Genomic DNA, 8,401 nt, shown 5'->3' on the forward strand with positions numbered 1-8,401 from the left:
TGTCACCTATCGTATATCAGAAATTAACATTTTACAAAATAACGTCAAATACAAACTTAAATAGGAAAACATACGCTTGGGTATCAGCTTTATAAAAAAATAACATGATAATTCGTCAGCACTTTTAAAATGAGAGAGCTAAATATATATCATGAAAAATTGTATAGTGGATATTTTACGTAACTGGGTAAAAATGTCTAGTCCGTAAGCTGTCAGTTATTTTTGTTTATTTCGTGTTACACGTTTATGGACATGTTTTATCATTCACTTGAATAATGGATGTTGTTTTTCCTGACTTCCTGAACCTATTCGCTAGATCACGCCCATATCAGTGTCAATACTTAATCATCTTAAATGACGCCCATATTTCATAGAAATTGGTAATCGTATATAAATAAGGATGGATACAATATCAATGATAATTGGAATTTATATAATAACGACATCGTGGTTGAAATTTGTCTCTCTCACATCACTCCGCATGTTTGCATGAACTGTTGGTTTGGTAATGTAGACTATTAAAATACAATTATAGGTACTATATGTATGTATAATATATTAATAATTTTTCACTTCATAATTTTCCTGTAAACCAACTTCGCTTGCTAACATTTCCAAGAGTAAAAGTTAGATTTCGCTTGATAGGATAGGTTCTCATGATAACCTTTTGAGGAAGGGTCATGCAAACATTAATTTTATTACAAAAAATCAGTGGTAGTTGTAAGTTTCAATTTTCAAGTAGAGGATTGAAATAGTTTTTGAATATCAAAGTAAAAATTTCTAACATATCTCCTATTAATATACTGCTTTTTTCTGTTCCCTTTAGGAGACAAAGGCATTCCAAGTAACATAACAAAACATCTAGCGACTCCATATCGGTATCTTATTAAGGATGGAACAGATTATGTACTTGTACTGTGTTATGGTGTGTTTTGTTCTTTCTTGTCAAGCAATTAACCCCTCTGAACTGCATGATGGGAAATTCAACAACGCATTTAAAAGGAAAATAATGGCGGCTATTGAGAAAAATAGAGGTAGCTCTCGTGCTGCTTCATCCACGTCTGTTTCTGCAAACAGCAGTCCGCCTGTACCCTCTGTTCTTCAAACGAATCTACCATCACCATCCAAACAAAAGACAAGTATTCAAATAACGTCATCGGTCGCTGCGAAAAAACCACGCTCTATTACCGACAGCACGGAGAAAAAATCTGTAATATTGACAACACTGCCCCCATCATCATCAGGCGAAAACATTGCGAATCCAAAACCTTTAGATACACAAGATGTGAACGTAAATATAAACATAAATAGCAACATAAACAACCCGGAACCAACAACAACCACTGTCCGGCCAAGGACTACTACTCCGAAGCGCATTGATTGTGAAGCACTTTGTCAGGTGATAGCGTAAGTATAAATCACATAACCTTATCCCCTCATAACAGAGCATTGTATATTAAATCACAGAAAATATGACAATATACACTTTGGGATCTGATCAAATTATTATTTTTTGTATATATGTAACGTGATTTTCTAAAGTTTCCCTTTTATCCAAAACATTAGCACTACGCCTACTTTTAATAGTTTTAAATCGTTTAAATCCTTATTTGGTAGGAGGTTCCTATCTTTTATTTAGGACATCTTTATTAAGTAAAATGCATTGTGACGTCAACAATGTGATAATATCAATAATTTCGATATTATATCAGGTTAACTAGCTGGTATTTCCACAGATGAATACAAACAGTGTATATTAGCTATGTGATAAAAATATTGTTTAATTCCCTTCCATTTAAAGAAGATAATAGTAACTCATCCCGATTTCGATTTCTCTGTGACTGATACTCATTGAATATCTTTTTGACCCATTTTAATTTTAGTTGATCGAAACTCCTTTTTAGCTGATGAACTACAAAAAGTAATTACAAATGTGTTTGTTTTGTCGTAATAATGCATACATCAATTCCTAAAATAATGAATTAATTTAAATCGAAATAGTGTTTTTATATTTATTTAACGTCCGTATTTTTAATACAAAGCACGTTACTTCTGGTCCTCAGAATTCCTACGTGTGGATGTGCACCAAACGATTCCTGGGCGTAACATATTGATGACACACCTACCAGGGAAAATGGAGCAACCAGACGTGATGAGAACTAGTGGTGATTAGCGGAAGTGATGACAAAAATAGTTTATTATTTATTTGACTTTATCATATGTTGGTAACGATTGTTTGAGTCAAGCTTCTCTCAAGTATTGAAGAAACGTTTTATCATAAAAAAGGGAAATATTTTTTTTCAATAGTAATGAAATCCTATACCTTTATTGTATCATATAAAACATGAATTGATGTAAAAATAAAGTGTTAGTATATCGAAATAAACTTGTTCAATACATTGATGGTGTTGCAATGGAAATATCAACTTTATTTCGAGTTTTCTCAGTATTTTACTGTCGGTAAAGTAGTCCCCGTAGTTTGCTGTAACCTGTATACCATTCATTTGAATAGAAGCATGGTTTAGAATACACACATGTAATCGACGTTGTATTGAGATGATCATATATATGGAAATCATGAAATTTCTCGAATAATAGGGCTAGTGCACCTCACTATCAAGATTTTATATTTTCTTTCATTTATTTTCTTCCCTCGCAACTCAAAAATGTCCTTAATATCATTGACGAGTCCTGGAATGAGGAAACAGCTGTTTGGTGTAGTCGAATTCGTTAATAAGCTTTTGTTCATACTTTGTCCTAGTTTGATTGAATGTGAGTTTGGATTTACGATTCTGATCACATGTTTGGAAATTTCTTGTTGATTTTGTCTCTATTACATAAAACTCTAAATTTGATTTGAACGGTGCCATTCACGTCCATGTCTTTTGTACAATTTTCATGAATATCTATTATGTTTGCATATAAAGCGGGATTGGTTATATAAGCTATAATAAACCAAGATACAGATATATAGGCATTTGCTCTAACAGACAGACAATGGCAGCAAAGCATTGCCAAAATTATTGTGGCTGTCGCATTGGTTATCCAACGATTTTCAACATAATACGGTGATTCAGGAACATAACTTAGAAATGTATTATTACTTCACAGTTTGATATTATGTCAGTAAATCCTGAAGTCAATGAAAAACTTGTGACAAGACAGTCAGATATTTCACTTATTTTTAATTCCGTTGTTGATATTGTGACATCACAACTTTACAGGGTTGTAAATTTCGCATTTTGATATTCACCAAAGAAAACAGATATGAACAAACGGAATCTCGTTAAAGTGCTAATAGGATGCATTATTATCTGGAATGATCTGTCAAAGACGCCATGAATTGACAAAAATGTTAACACTCATTTAAGCCGCTTTCTTCCTTTCAAAATTTAGATCTTTAGCATTAATGAGTCCTAGTCTAACGTATCTTATTCTATCTTTTTTAAATGTGCTATTCACTTGAGTATCTTTTGTACAATCGTCTTATCTTTCCTCAGAAACTGGAACTCTTACAAGATCGTCAGGCAGTATACATCACACATTTTGAAACTATTTCAGAAATAATAGCAAAATATGAACAAACAAAAGAGACTCCTGCGAAAGTACAATTCAAATAAAAATGGAAAACGTCTGCTGTTTCATAGACGGCACCAGCAATCTAAATTTAGGTAAAAACACTTAATGTCATATTCTCAAAATTATACTGCGAACAAGCAACGAATACATCAAATATCATCATAGATTGCAATGACTCTCTTACTCTTTCCCATACACTTTATCAATTTGTATTTTCCAAAACCATGCGATATTTTCCCCCGTTAAATATCGACCTCTTTCCCTGAAGACAATATATTGCGGATAAGACCAGGTATATCGGAATAGATACCATATTTAAAAGCAATAGCTTGGTGAAACGGTATGTTATTATCTAGAAGTGCAAACGCAGAAAGCTTGACGTTGTGTTGACCCTGCTGGCTGGATTTATTGTAGAGCCTTGGGTAAGTGGCTGATTTAGAGGAGTTAAGGAGGGTGAGATTGTCAATATGACATAATACGATTATCTCCTATTTTTGCCTCGAGTTAAAATAGTGTCGTACGTCAAAATGAATAATTCCTGCAGATCAAATCTTTATAAAGCAGTTGGGAAGTTACGTTTGTCAGCTGATTACAAAAGTTTGAAAATATATTGTAAATATCTTATCTTATCGATTTTTCACTCAACAGTCAGCTTTAATATCATTGGTATGAGACCAGTAAAACAATATACCTTCTTTATTCTGCAACTACACAATATGTTGTCTTACATCAATCATTAATGTTTGTAAAGACGTGACCAGGGATAAATATTGACTCATCAACCGTTTAGTAACAATGATTACAATTTCCCACAAACACGGATATAATTTCAGATTTGATACGTTTGAGTACAAGGAGGTCATCCTTAATCAATCAACATGTGAATTAATTAATCACTGTCAACTGTCGAGACATATGTCTAGTTAATGGGCATAATGTTGTTTACAAATACAATTTCACCCAAATAAATGATACTGTGAGTCTAAATTCCTTAACAACTTGAAATCGAAAGTACACGAGCTCACGGATTTAATATTTTGAAATGTGATGAAGATGATTTATATGTATTTATTTTTATTTATAATTTTCAGGAAAGGTCTCGCGCATTAAACTCTAATACTATCTTTTATTCAAAATTACAATGATATGATACAAGTTGAACATTTACAAATTAATTTGTAAAAACAAAAGCATCCGATGACAGTTACAAAACCTAACTATTTGTGAACACTGAATTATCACTTAGCATGTTATACAAGTAGATTTGCTATCAGGAACCACAGCCACGTGGTATCTAGAGCCAACACTGAAGATATTACTGAAGAAACAAATGTTGTTGTTGAACTGAGAACACACCTATTGAGATTGAAGTTTATATACTACATATAGTGACTGAGTGAAATTCGTTACACTGGTTGTAAATCGTTTAAAATCATTAGTATGTTCCATTATATTCTATAACATGAATGACAACGTGACGAGAGAAAATATCGGTACACAAAGATATGAATAGAACAAGATTTAAATGGTAAAAATTCGACTTTAAAACTGCATGATAATCAACACGAGACTTCGAAATACACCTGAGTATGAAATAGATTTTTTTCTTTTCTGACATCTATCTTTCATTATGTGAAATGATAGACTCGGAAATAGCAAAACAAAGGACATGCATATTCATTACCAAATAGACATGTTATCCTTATTTCAAGTTACAAAACAGAGACAAAACCGCAAAAACAGAAATATTGTGTTTTCAGTATTTTGTTTTCGCTGTCATTTATGATCCTAATTGGACACAGAGAAGATACATTCTGATTGGTCAGAAAATGGTTGACAAAGAAAAGTACATATGTTCTTTTGATCCATGAAAAATCAAAATGAAATTTTCCAGACCGGTAGTGTATAAGTTAAATCCAATTGTTTAATTAAGAAGCCAAATAAGCTATGAACGTTAACTCGTGAATTAGGATGGTTGGTATCCGAAACGAGGTTATAATACATTAAACGGAAACATCCCTTGTTGATCCCTTCTTTCCATGTGAAATTTGTGGAGGTCATGAATGACGTCATCGCTACCAATTCTAGGTTTGATGTGGTATACAAGACATAGTCTCGACGAATGGCCCTAATGCAGCTGACGAGATATGGTGCCGTTTACTTTGATCCTCGTTAGATTTGGTTCCTCAGTTGTATACCTTGTTCTCATTTTGAGAACATGATATTACATACACAGCGGGTGTCGTGGTGAAGAAGAAAACGCTTATGCTTCCAAAACACAAAGTCTTATTCTCTTTGTACTTTTCTAGTAGTCGCCGTGTAAATTATTATTTTGTTCAAATCTTGTCATAGTTTATTGAATCTGAGTATGGATTATAATTATCTTGACTTTCTGGTATATTCTTGGTGTTTTGTTTAATCTATGCCGGCACTTCCGGCCAATGTCAACGCTTCACCACTTAATGTCTGACTTTTCCCAGCGATGATCTCTCCATGTTGATTACAAAATAAGATCATACTAACGAATAATGTATATTTGATAATCAAAATCAAAACTATTCAATCAAAGATAAAAGTCTTAAAATGTACAAAGACAATAAGAACAGGTACATTATACATATTAAAGGCGTTTATTATATAACACAATTTCATCCTAGTAATGATAGTCAACCCCCCCCCCCCCCCCCCAAAAAAAAAAAATATATATATATATATATATATATATATATATATCGTATATCAACGAGCGCTAAGAGTAGACATCAGGTGAAGAAATGTTTAATTCCAGCCGAAAATGTTATCTACTGTGGAAAAAAGAGTGCATAAACAATCCTGGATTAGAAAACAGAAAGAGTCCCGAATTCACAAGCAATCACTTGTCTGTTCATTTTAACAATATGAGCTAATTTCAGTCACGAAGAAAGACATTGACAAATAAAACCTTAGACGAATAAACAATCCGTCAGGATTGAAGAAATAGAAGGTAAACCAAGAGAAAACTTCAATTGACATTTGTGATCCATTTGGGCAACAACTACATACCATAATATCGGTAGATGATATTGAAATACGCTCTCTATTCCAAGTATCACTTAAAACTCGTTTTAACATGCTTTCGAGCCCCTGATTTCATACCGGAAGAATGAGAGCTCCAAGTCTTGATGCCGTTGAAATACAATGTTTTAGAGACACGGCCTTTTACTCTTGGAACTATGGGGTTGGGGCTACAGACTCCTGTCTAATACCAACAAGTTGTTGACAATATCAATGTGTTCTTTAAGATACAGTGGACATATTGTAAAACTGACACGGGTTGTATTTTCTACATTAGAAATATGATACTATTCCTAGCGTTCGACATTACATATAAATCTAATCAATCCATTTTAAGCTGTTACTCTTTAATGTTTAACTAACTCTGTCCTACCATGCAGAATGTCAGCTATAATTACATAAAATAGGTGCGTTACGTATAATTGTCTTTATTTCAAAAGGTGAAAAATACATTTCATTTCAGAATATGTTATTGTCCAAAGTTCTTGATGGACAAATGGAATTGGACAACGGGTAAAACCTATAAAAGCCCTTTCAATAAAGATATAAACAAATATACTCTGATGAGTAAAAGTATTTTTACATTGAACTCACAACACTCCGCTACCTTTGGCGAGAAAAAAAATGACATTGAACTCAAAACACTCCGCTACCATTGGCGAGAAAAAAAATTGACATTGAACTCACAACACTCTGCTACCTTTGGCGAGAAAAAAAATGACATTGAACTCAAAACACTCCGCTACCATTGGCGAGTAAAAGTATTTTGACATTGAACTAAAACACTCCGCTACCATTGGCGAGTAAAACTATTTTGACATTGAACTCACAACACTCCGCTAACATTGGCGAGAAAAAAAATTGACATTGAACTCAAAACACTCCGCTACCATTGGCGAGTAAAAGTATTTTGAAATTGAACTCAAAACACTCCGCCACCATTGGCGAGTAAAAGTTTTTTTTTACATTGAACTTAAAACACTCCGCTACCATTGGCGAGTAAAAGTATTTTTACATTGACCTCAAAACACTCTGCCACCATTGGCGAGTAAAAGTATGTTGACATTGAACTCAAAACACTCCGCTACCATTGGCGAGAAAAAGTATTTTGACATTGAACTCAAAACACTTCGCGACCATTGGCGAGTAAAAGTATTTTGACATTGAACTCACAACACTCCGCCACCATTGGCGAGAAAAAAAATTGACATTGAACTCAAAACACTCCGCTTCCATTGGCGAGTAAAAGTATTTTGAAATTGAACTCAAAACACTCCGCCACCATTGGCGAGTAAAAGTGTTTTTTACATTGACCTTAAAACACTCCGCTACCATTGGCGAGTAAAAGTATGTTGACATTGAACTCAAAACACTCCGCTACCATTGGCGAGTAAAAGTATGTTGACATTGAACTCAAAACACTCCGCTACCATTGGCGAGTAAAAGTATTTTGACATTGAACGTAAAACACTCCGCGACCATTGGCGAGTAGAAGTATTTTTATATTGAACTTAAAACACTCCGCTACCATTGGCGAGAAAAAGTATTTTGACATTAATATTAAAGCACTCCGCATCGCTGTAGACGATGGTCTCTCTAAAGCTGAAACTTCTAATAACTATTTTATTTAAAGATTAGCAGTTGACGATACTAATGCTGCCATCTTAGACTTGTTGCTCCTGAAATCTCTCTTAGCAATATTATGTTTATTGTTATATCACCGCGAGTCATCGGCACAGACTTCATAAATGATGTAGAAATATTGAGC

The sequence above is a fragment of the Ylistrum balloti genome, unplaced genomic scaffold (genome assembly GCF_031769215.1).
Source record: "Ylistrum balloti isolate Yb309-2 unplaced genomic scaffold, AGI_CSIRO_Ybal_v1 Utg370420, whole genome shotgun sequence".
Lineage (NCBI taxonomy): Eukaryota > Metazoa > Mollusca > Bivalvia > Pectinida > Pectinidae > Ylistrum > Ylistrum balloti.